General features: G+C 34.6%; 1 long non-coding RNA gene across 1 annotated transcript in view; it reads left to right on the top strand.

Annotated features, from left to right (window-relative positions):
• LOC140701108 (uncharacterized) overlaps positions 1–12,075 on the top strand; it is a 63,012-nt gene extending 50,937 nt beyond the window's left edge. The window contains exon 4 of the long non-coding RNA XR_012079948.1: positions 12,025–12,075. This is a non-coding gene — a long non-coding RNA (uncharacterized lncRNA). The remainder of the gene's footprint in view (positions 1–12,024) is intronic.
• The last annotated feature ends 333 nt before the right edge of the window (positions 12,076–12,408 follow it).

The following is a 12,408-nucleotide window of genomic DNA, read 5'->3' as shown; positions in this document are numbered from 1 at the left end:
AGTTTGATTCCAAAATTTTGTAACTTTGATTTCAAGAAAGTACAATCCATATACAGTCTTCTGTTATAGTCAAATTTAAAGCCTAGAAAATTTAGTGACGTGTACAGAATCCTTGAATAGCTTCCACTATGTTTACTTCCTTCCTTTTTAATGATAGGAATTTTGCAGATGTTAAGCCAGATGGGTCTTATGTTTTAAGAAAATGGTATTTTAGAAAAATATATAATTAGTTTGTGAGCAGTGTTTTCTCTCAATTACTCTTTTCAGTTCCAGAGCAAAAACTGGGGTTACATTTATAGTTTTACTGCGTCATGTAAGCTCTGTTTTGGGAGAAAGACTTACTTTCTTTCTTACAGACAACTCCTTATATTCTCCATTATTTTTAATAATGAACAGATCAATTTGTCAAAAATATATTACTATACTATATCTTGGACAAGTTTATATTATCTATTATTTTAAGAATAAAAATTGTTCTTAAACGATTTAAACACACTAGAAACTTTGCATATGTAATTTACTGTGTAATAATACCAAAATTGTAATTCTAATAAGAATTTTTGAGATACCTTATTGTAACTGTGGTAATTAATTTTTGATGCTTCATGTGAAGTTTTAAAGGAAAATTTAAAACAGAATTAGTAAAAAATTCCGAACAACTTAATGGTTTGCAACCAAGATCTGTGGAAGTTAAGGAATCCTCTGCCACTGTTGGTAGCTTTTTAAACATTTCAGTATTTTCAAAGTTAACTTGAATTATTTTTGCCCTGATTATTTCTTTTCATTTCTCTATTTTTTTCGTTTAGAATTGAAGGTTAACAATAAGTATCAGTTTTATAGATGATCAATAGAATAACTTTAACTTTGATTGCTCTTTTTTTCTGGAGACTGGAGAGAAATCTGTTTAAAAATATAATTAGATGAAAAAAGAAAGATAAAGTTGATTCACATCAGTACTGCATAAGCTTGTGGCATTAATAAAAGGGTTACACTGTCTTTATTTTCCACCATGATGTAGTCAATATTCCTTTATTATCTGTGCTTTTAAAATTTGAATCAAGAAAACCTTCTCACTGTCTCATATTTTTTTCCCTAAAGATGTAAAAGATTTAACTTTTAAACCTAACAGCTTTATGTATTGGAATGGACTTTTGTTAGTAATGTAATCTAAGATATCTATTTTATATCAATAACAATTTTCTGTACTTTATTAATAAACAGATAACCCCCACCGATTTGTACATCTGTCACATATAACATTCAAATATATTTTGGAGTAAGGTCTCTTTCTAAACAGCTTTTTTTGTTTAGGTTTTTTTTTTCCCCTCTTGTTTCCATAGCACTCTGGTCTTAAGATTTATTACTAAATTTCTCACAAGTTTGTTACAATTGTAAATGTTATCTTTTAAAAATTCTATTTTCTCTAGGTGCCTCGTTAGCGCAGTAGGTAGCGCGTCAGTCTCATAAAAATTCTATTTTCTCATTGATTACTATTGATGTAAAGGAACACTGTTGATTTCTGTAAGAAGGCTTTATTGTCTGGCAATCTTATACCTAGCAAACCTGTATCCTAAAATCTGTTATAATTTCTAAGAATTTTTTTCAAGCCTTTTGAATTTTCTTTGTGGAGAGTCATACTATCTTGAAATAAGAACAGTTTATTCTTTTCCTCCTCACAATTTAAACTTTTTCATTCCTTTTTATTTCACTTAGTATATTAGCCAGGGATTTCTGAACAAGTTGAAAGTGAGGCTGTCATATCTTAGGTTTTTTGCAGTTTTTTTGTAAGTATCAAACAAGGAGTTTCTTTCATATTTCCAATTTGCTCAGAGTCATTTTTAAACCATAAATGAGTGATGGTTGTTATCAAATGATTTATATGCATCTATTTACAAGATTATATGTTTTTTCTCACTAATCTTATAATGTGCTCAGTTAGAATAATTTTGTCATTAAAATGTTAAAAAAAAATCTTGATGACTATGGCCAAATAAGAAAATTGGCAAATTCTCTTCCCCCAAAATAGGCGTAAGTTTCCATTTCAGAACCCTGGAATTAGACAAAAAGAATACGCCAATCTAAAAAGCATTTTTCTTGAAAAGTGGCTGAAGTTCAGGAAAGAGCAATGAGAATCTGAGGTATTCTCTCCTGAGGCTGTTTCTCTTTCCCCTGGCTTGGTCTACGTGGAATACATGGCAGAATGGGGCAGGCCATGAGGTCCATTAGTTTCACTGTCGCAGTTGAAGAAGAATTACTTATTTTGGAGTATTGGTGACCAGTGGCCAGAAACAAGGTTAAAGTCATGATCTCAGGTATGGTTGAGCAAGGAAGGCCAACACCTCTTTTATTCTGAGTTGTGATTGAGGCAAAGGAGTTCCTGGCAGGTTTTACATGTATGTGCACAGGGCACCAGCACAAACTAAAAGTAAAACCTAGGGTCTGAAAATGGTCTGGATGTTTAATTTTTAACCAATCCACAGATCTGTTAACAGAAGAAGGAAATCTTATTGGCTTGACTTGCTTAAACATAACCTCAGTCTAACAACTGGACGACAACTGAGACACACAGACACAGCAGTGGCCCCTAAGAAGCGAGACCTAAAAATAAAAACTAGATTATATGTTTTAAAACATAACCTGAGCAGAAATAATATTAGTGGTTTCACAGTACAGCAGAAACGGATTTCACAGATTTAGCCCAGGCATACAAACCAAGGAACCATACAAACCAAAGGAAGCATACAAACCAAGAAGCAAAGAAAACAAAACAAAAACAGTAATAAAATCCCAACAAGAACAGCAACTTATAAGAGAAAAGATAAGAAACTAGAATTGCAGCATTACATAATATGTCCCGTTTTCAACAAAAACAAAAAGATATCACACACACACAAAACCAGAAAAGTGTAACCAATATTAAAAGGAAAAAGTCATTGGAATTATATTTTAGTATCCTCAGCTGTTGAGTTTTACAGAAAAACATCCTATAGTTACTTTAAACACGTTTAAAAATTTTTAAACGTGTTTAAAGAATTAAAGGAAATGAAGTAACAATAAATAGAGATTCTCAAGTAAGAGATAAACGTTATACAAAAGAAAAAAATGAACATGATAGATTTGAAAATCACAATAATTAAAATAAAAAATTCACTAAAGGGGTTCACTGGTAGATTTGGTTTGGGAGAAGAAAGAAGGAATGAAATTATCCAGTGTGAAGAACTGAAAGAAAAGCTACTGAAGAAAAGTGAAGGCTCAGAGATCTGTGGTATAATGTTAAGCTTGACAACATTATATAATGGGAGATCCAAAAAGAGAAAGTGAAATAATATTTGAAGAATAATAGACTAAGACTTTCTGAAGTTGATAAAAATTAGTATACAGATGCACAAAGCTCAATAAAGTAGGATAAACAAGGATATGTACAACTAGACACATTGCAATTACGTTGTTGAAACCCAAGAACCAGGAGAAAATCTTGAGAGCAGTAAATGAAAAAAGTGATTGATTATAAATAGGATAGCATCTCAGTGACTAATGCCTAACTTCTCATGAGAAACAATGAGTAAAAGATAGTGGGTTGACATATTCAAAGTGCTGAAAGAAAATAAATCTGTACTTTGATGTCCATGTCCTTGTCCTTGAAATCTTGTATGTTGTATTACATTGAAAAATAGAACTAAGGTTGCAGACAGAATTGAATGTCCTAATTAGCTAACTTTAAATCGGGAGATTATTCTTGACGTAATCCAATGAGTTTATATATAATCACAAAGGTTCTTAAAAGTGGAAGAGGAAAATAGAAGAGAAGGTCAGAATGAGGTGATCTGAAAAGAAGTCAACCAACATTTCTGGCTTGAAACAAGAAGAAAGAGGACCACCAGCCCACAGCAAGCTCTAAAGGATGAAATAGGCAAGGAAATAGGTTTTCCTCTGGAGCCTACAGAAGCAACTCAGGCCAGCAACTTTATTTCTGGGCATGTTTACCCAGGAGAAATGAAAATATACATCCACATAAAAATTTGTATATTAATATTCTTAGCAACCTTGTTCACGTTGGCCAGAGATTGTAAATCACCTGGGTGTCCACTGACATACTGATTGATGGACAAACCCTACTGCATCTCTGCAGTAGAATGATGTTTAGTGTTGGGGAGTGGGGCTGATTGCTGCTGTGTGTGTAACATAGATGAACCTCCCCAGCATTGTGTGGGTGAAGGAGGTCAGACACAGAACATTTGTTGTATGATTCTATTTTTTGAATCATTCAGAGGGAGGAATTTTATAAACATGGAAAGTATAGTGTTTGCCTGGAGTAGAGGGGTCAGGTGATTAATGGGCATAAGAGATCTTATTGGCGGGATGAAAATGTTCAGAAATTGTTTTGTGATAACAGTTGCACAACTTAGATTTATTTTTAAAACTTTGAATCGGGTACTTGAAGGGATTGAGTTATAAAATATGTAAAATATGCCTTAATAAAAAAAAAATTTAATGAAGGCAAATAAAGATATTCCCAGGAAAAACAGAGCCTGAGGGTATCTGTTGCTAGGGTCGTGCTTCCCAAGATATACTAAGGGGAAGTGTTCAGGCTGATGGGGAACAATTCCAGTCAGTGACTAAAATACATAGAGAAGAAATACGTACAACTGAATGGGAAACTTGGGTGTAAACATAAAAGACTGTATAGACTTATTTTCTGTTTTCTGTTTTAACTACTTTAAAAGCATGTAAGATTGCATAAAACAATAATTATGGCATAATATAAATTCTGAAGTTATAGATGCATGTAATACATATGACAATAGTATCATTTAAAAAGAGAGGAGGGAATGAGACCATATTGGAGCAAAATTTGTATATTTTGGTAGGATTAGCATTAATCTGAAGTAGATTATGATAAATGAAAATGCAGATTGGACTCAGTGCAGCCATTGAGAAGTTAATGTAAAACTGTGTAGTTAGAAATGATCAAAAAAGAGGAAAGGGACTAATCAACACTATAAAATACACATTTCACACAAAACAAGGCAGTTAAGGAGGAACAAAGGAACAAAAGACATTATAATTAGTCCTCCCCTAAACATATTCAAATGAAACACCATTAGGGTGGCATGCCACCAACCAAAGGCATCTTCAGGTGTAACCCAGTTTAGTAAAAGCTGAGATTAGGATCCTAACTCCATCACTTTCTAGTGGCATCGCCTTAGGCAAACGACTAATTTTCCAGTGTTCCATTTGTTGAATAGGGATAATAATACTTACTTTATGGAGCCAATGGGATGATTAAATATAATTAAAATTTAAAGAGAATGTAAAGTGTTAACACGCTGCCTCACATTTCAGAGGTACTTATTAAATAGACGCTACAGTGAGCATGTTAATTGTGATGATGAATACTGCTGCGGCTGCGGCTGGTCATTTAGTTGTTATTGTCCTGTTATTTTAGAGTCCTCGTCCTGATTTAAATTCCCCAAGGCATCATCCCAACAAAAAGGAAGGTGAAAGATTCACCTTCTCTCACCTGCTCTCCTTGATTCTGTGTTGGTATGAATAAGATCCATAGTTCTTCATGCTCTGAATATTTCTCACCTTACTGCATCAGTTTAGAGAATGAAAAATTAATATTTTGTGTGCAGTGAGAGTTGCTTTGTGTAGGAGCTTGGTGACATTAATAATTTTTTGCATTGTAACTCTGATCCCCCACTAACTATGTGTGGCTCTAGGATGTATTATAATTATAATTATAATTCTCTTCTTCCGTGAGAATTTGAAAGGGTTATCAACTGTTCTACAAGGAGCACCAGTGCATAAAGGCCCTCATGATAACTTTTATATTCATGAACCATCAAAGAAATAGGTGGGATTTTATAACCTACAGTCCTCCAGAAGGCACAAACTCAATTATAGTAAGTAACTAACCAAGTAAATAAGTAAAGTTACCCATTTAATGAACACTTGTTTAATATAAACAATAACAAATGCATGTAGATGCAAAGATGTGTGTTTATAGAACAGATTTATTCATTTAGCTGAATTGCTAACTGGGGGAAAACTGCACCTAAGTGTCATTTAGCAAATATCCTTATTATCTAAATTTTGATCAGAAGGACCTTAAGGAGGTTTCTGACAAAACCTTGTAGCTGAATTGTTGGGGACACTAAAAGGGAAAATGTATACAGGTCACAGAAGGGATCGTATCACAGCGACCAGACTGAAGACTTGATAACTGCTCACTCTGATCTGCAGATGTGAGATAGGTCTTCTGGGCCCTGGACGTCTCTGGCAAACCAGCATGCATGGTGGGTGGCTTGTCCCGGGCACACGTCCTCACAGACAACCAAGCTACTCTACGTGACTACTGAAATACCTTCTAAGTGCAGCAGACCCTCCCCTGGAGATGGTGGTGATTAGCTAGAAGAACGTGATTATTAATTAAATGGTTCGCTCTTTGATTCTCAGTTTGGTAAAAAAAAAAGAAATTTTTTTTCACTCTTTAAAATAATTGTTGTGACCATTTGCCATTACCCTTTTGTTGACTGGCTAATTCAACTGTAAGGCATTGCCAAAATTCACTTTCATTAAGGTCCTTTTTAGGGACATTCAGATGCATTGCTACAAAATGCAGCTGATATCTAGAATCATTTGTGCAGCTTTTGAAAATACCAAATCCTGGGCACCGCTCCAGAAACTGAACCAATCTAGAGAGGCTCTCAGGAAAAGGCACTGTAATTGTGATGATCAATAGGATTTGTCAGTGTGAGCTACAATGAAGAGCCCCCCAGGCCTCTGCAGTATTGACTGTTTTGTTTCATTGATACTTGAAGGAAAATTTCATTGCCTGAGATTTTAACTCTTATCTGACTCCTAACAATATGCCCTTTTGGAATAATTCAGAGGTGAATAGGGGGAAAATCAAACCTTAAAAAATTAAATTTGGGCCTCCTACTTGTACGGACTACATTTGAGAAATGTTAACTCTGTAATGATTATTGGGCCCCAATGTCAATTTTATTTGAGACCAGTGTCCCTTTTATAAAAGGGGACAAACTTACACTTCTTGTCTGTTAAAGCAAGAATTTTCAAGCTCTCTTCTGTGTAAATGGCTCAGAACCATAGCTAATACTGAGAAAGGTGCCACATAGGACACTAAGCTACTAACTACCATTTAAATCAAAGTCAATCTGTTCTTACCAGATTTTATGTTTGGGAATTATTTTAAAGAGTTATTTGGAAACAATGTTCAAGAGTTGGCTTGGCCTCCAGAGGCTTTCAAATCAGACTCCCAACATGCAAACATTCTTACCCGATTTAGAAATGTTAGAAAGAGCTAGAATTCTATCTCTAATTCATTCAATTTCTCTAGCTACACTTTTTCTCTGGGTATCTTAACCAGTCTCTGGCCTAAATCTTATTATCTAGACAGTTTCTCTATGCTGATGACTTTCAAATTCATATGAATAGTTCAGGCCACTTCACTGAGTATCAGGTTATCCAACTACTCAACATCTTCTCTCGGATTAATGTGTCTCACAGTATTTTCAGTTCTCCATGTCATCCAGCACACATCCAAAAAAGGCTTCTCTTCTCCAGAGAGCAGCCAGAGTGATATTTCAAAAGGAAATCAAATTGTATGATTGTCTTACTAAAACCTTCAAAGATCATAACCCCTAGAATGAGTTCAAACTCTACTTGTGAGCCATAGGCAGATAACGTCTGCACGCTATCCTTCTTGCAGGACTGGTTAATAAACTATAGTCTCTTGACTCCAAACCTACTCTTCTATATTCTGGCTTACTAATTACTTTACACTGAGGATGGGACTCTGCAAATTACATGTCCCTTTTGCAGGCTAGACTGGAGTACAGTGGGATAGTCATCTAAAAATTCCATTACGACAGAAGTTGGGGAGCATTTTGAAGCAGTGATGTCCTGTCATGGAATGCAGCTTATAAACCTCCTAGAGCCACAGTTTTCAAACTGCTGTCTGAGGATGCCTTTGTTGCTACCCAGGTACCCCAGTAGCTACAACAGTGGTAAAGAGGGTGCCCAATAGATGGGGCTTTAAGTCCACAGAGCAGATTTGTTCTTACTTTAAAAGTGACCAATTTATTCCTTCAAACAGCCAGAACACGTAGATCTGGAAACCAAGAGAGGGGAGCGAGAGAGCTTTCGCTTATTCATTCACCTAATTACTCATTCACAGAATTGATGCTTTCCGTTTTTCACAATATTGAGCTCTGCTGATTCGGGGGTCCTCATTGCCAAGGGAGGGATGATTCTGCCAACAGGCCAAACAATAGTTGAGTTAGAAGCTGATTTGGAAGCTGATACTGCCACCTGGCCATTGTGTTTTCCTCATGACCCTGAACCAAAATGTAAAGAAAGAGGGTGGCTCTCACTGGTTGGGGTGATGTATTTTAATTATCAGTGATTAAATGGCCTGTTGGTGAGCATGACGAATAGAGGTCCTAAGTATTCTCTGAGGTGGTACCTTTTATTACTTTCATGTCCTCTGGCAATCATAAAAGTTCTGTAGAGTCAGAGCACAGCACCACTCATAACCCTTACACTCTGTTTTGTGAAGCGGGGGTTAGAAAACCGTATTTTTTCTTTTGCCAGATGGCTCCCAGTTGGTTTCTAATGAAAAAAAGGCAGGAGAGGGAGACTGAAGGAAGAACTTGATCCTTTTTATTTTGTTTGCTCTTTCTTTCAGTATCACACGGCTACACTGCTCCAGCAGTACGAGTTAGATCCCGGAACAGTTGGAACTAAGGTCCATTTGTCCCAGACTCCTTGAAACAGCATCTTTGCATAATACTAACACCAGCAGCTGGGAATTACCCTCTCCTCAAAAGTCTGAGTCTCAGAACTGAGTTCTTGAGTGGAAATACTAATGGGGGTCGACTTCTGCTCATGATGGAGGAACAGGAGATGGATTTACACTCCCATCTTAAGAAAATCAAAATAAAAAACTGAACAGAGAATTCAAAACAATGTTTTCCAGACAGTGAAAAACAGGCCACACAAAAATAGTGATTTCTGATAGTGAGGAATTAGATGAATTCTATGAAAGCTCCCACTTGCTCTCTGGGAAGAGTTTACAGAGCCTGTGCAAGGTGGACACTGGGACAAGCAGAGCTGGTGGCCTCCCTGATTAAGGAAACTGAACAGAGAATTTCATATAAACCTTAGAATCAGTTTCTTAATATAAACACGATAACTTGATGGAATTTTAATCAGGATTGCACTGACTCTATATCAGATTGGGAATAACTAACATTGTGACAATATTGAGTCTTCATATCCCTGAAATACGCAGTATCTCTTCATTTATTTGGATCTTCTTGTCATTTTACTCATTGAGTTTTGTAGGATTTTTTAGATAGAACTTATACATATTTTACTAAATGTATGCCCAAGTAATCCTTTTTGGGGTACTAATATAAATAGTATTGTGTTTTTAATTTCAAATTCCACTTTCATTGTTAGTATATAGGACAACAATTGACTTTTGTATATTAACTTTGTACCCTGCGGCTTTGCTATGATCACTTACTAGTTCCAAGATTTTTTCATGTGTGAATTCTTTCAGATTTTCTACAGAGACATAATATCATCTGTGAACAGAGTTTTATGTCTTTCTTCTCAAGCTGTATGCATTTTATTTCCTTTTATTGGTTGCGTTAGCAAGGATTTCTAGTACAATGTTGAAAAAGAGTGGTGAGAGGGGACATCCTTGCCTTGTACATGTTCTTAGTGGGCCAGTTTGAGTTTCTCACCATTAAGTATGATGTTAGCTATAGGTTCTTCATAGATAGTCTTTATCAAGTTGAAAGTTCCCTCTATTCCTAGGATTGGATTTTGTTAAATACTTTCTCTGAAGCTATTGATATGATCATGTGACTTCTTTTTGTCTGTTGATGTGATGGCTGACAATTGCAATGTTAAGCCAGCCTTTCACATCTGGGATAAATCCCACTTGGCTGTGTTGTATAATTCTTTTTCTACACTGTTGGATTTAATTTCATAATTTGGGGAGGGGTGATTTTTGCCTCTATAGTCATGAGAGAACATTGGTCTCTAGTTTTTTTTTTTTTCTCATAACATCTTTGTCCAGTTTTGTTATGAGAGTAATGCAGCCTCATATAATAAGTTAGGGAGTATATTCTTTGATTGTATCCTCTGAAAGAGATAGGGAAGAATGAGTATAATTTCTTCCTTAAATATTTGGTAGAATTCACCAGAAAACCCATCTAGGCCTGGTGCTTTCTGTTTTGGAAGGTTATTAATTATCAATATAATTTTACTAATAGATATAGACCTATTCAGATTATCTAATTTTTTGTGTGAGTCTTGGCAGATTATGTCTTTCAAGGAATTGGTCCATTTCAACTAGGTTATGAGATTTGTGGGCATAGAGCTGTTCATAGGATTTATTATCCTTTTAATGTTCATAGAATCTGTAGTGATGTCCCTCTGTTATTTCTGATATTAGTAATTTGTGTTCTTTCTTTCTTAACCTGGCTAAAGGCTTATCAGTTTTATTGATCTTTTCAAAGAATCAGCTTTTGGTTTTATCTTCTCTATTGATTTCCTGTTTTCAATTTTACTGATTTGTCTAATTACTATTATTTTTTTCTTCTGGTTACTTTGAAATTAATATGCTCTTCTTTTTCTCTTTCCTAAGGTTGAAATTTATATTATTGATTTTAGAGCTTCTTCTTTTCTAGTGTATTTATTCAATGCTATAAATTTCCCTCTAAGCACTGGTTTTGCTGCTTCCCTCAAATTTTGATGAGTTGTATTTTTATTTTCATTTAGTTCAAAATATTTTTGAATTTATCCTGAGATATCTTCTTTGACCCATGTGTTATTTAGAAATGTGTTGATTAGTCTCCACATTTGGGGGGATTTTTTTCATCTATCTTTCTGTTATTGATTTCTAGTTTAATTTTGATATAAACTTAGAGAATACACTTTGATTTCTATTATTTTAAATTTATTAAGGTGTGTCTATGGTTTGGAACATTTAGGAATATTTCATGTGAGCTTGAGAAAAACATGTATTCTGCTGTTACTGGATGAAGCATTCTATAGAGTCCATTACATCCAGTTAACTGAGGGTGTTGTTGAGTTCAACTATGTCCTTGTTAATTTTCTGCTTTCTGGATTTGTCTATTTCTGAGACAGGGGTGTTTAAGTCTATAAATATGATAGTAGATTCAACTATTTCTCCTTATCGTCCTATTAGCATTTGCCTCATGTAGTTTAATGCTCCATCGTTAGGCACATATGTGTCAAGGATTTTTATGTCTTCTTGGAGAATTAGCCCCTTTATCATTATGTAGTGCTCTTTTTTGTCCTTGGTAAGTTTCTTACTTTGAAGTCTGCTCTGTCTGAATGTAATATAGCTACTCCTCTTTTCTGTTGATTAATGTTAACGACATATTTTTAGCATCCATTTACTTTTAACCTATATGTGTCTTTGTATTTAAAGTGGATTTCTTTTAGACAGTATACAGTTGGGTCATAATTTTTGATTCATCCTGACAACCTGTCTTTTAATTGGTATATATAGACAATTGACATTCAAGTGGTCACTATTAATATAATATCTAATATATTTATTACTATTTTCTGTTTGTTGTCCCTGCTCTTGTTTCCTATTTTTGTCTTCCACTGTTTATCTACCTTTTGCGATTATAATCGAGTATTTTATATGATCCCATTGTTCTTCTTTCTTAGCATATTAGTTACATTTCTTTTTTATTTTCTTTTTTTAGTGGTTGTCCTAGGCTTTGCAATGTACATCTTCAAATAATTTAAGTCCACTTTCAAATAATACTATACACTTTATGGGTATATATACCTAAGGTATATACTTATGCATGCATATTGGAATATATTGTTGCTGTTGTCATTTTGAACAAACTACTATCTGATCAATTAAGAATAAGAAATATAAAAAGTTTCCATTTTACCTTCATGTATTCAACCTTCAATGTTTTCCCTTTCTTTATATAGATCCAAGTTTCTGACCTATATTATTTATACAACCAACAGATTATGGCAAAGGTAATGGGCTATACTTGATTATGTGTATGCAGACACAGTGGAGTGTTTATCTTGCTAAAGCCTCTGTGTGCATGTCTATGTGTGTCTGCCTCCCTATCCAGTTCTGAAGATGCAAGCTCCCAGAAATCCAATAGCCACCAAGAAATAAATTCACAGGGAACTATACTCAATACCTTGTAGTAACCAATAATGAAAAAGAATATGGAAATGAATATATGTATGTATACGTATGATTGAACTATTATGCTATACACTAGAAATTGACATAACATTGTAAACTGACTATACTTAAATTTTAAAAAAATTTAAAAAGAAAGAGAAATTCTGCCAACA

The sequence above is a fragment of the Vicugna pacos genome, chromosome 14 (assembly GCF_048564905.1).
Source record: "Vicugna pacos chromosome 14, VicPac4, whole genome shotgun sequence".
In the NCBI taxonomy this organism is placed as follows: domain Eukaryota; kingdom Metazoa; phylum Chordata; class Mammalia; order Artiodactyla; family Camelidae; genus Vicugna; species Vicugna pacos.
Note: the sequence above shows the minus strand (reverse complement) of the source record. Positions and strands in the feature narration are given on the sequence as shown.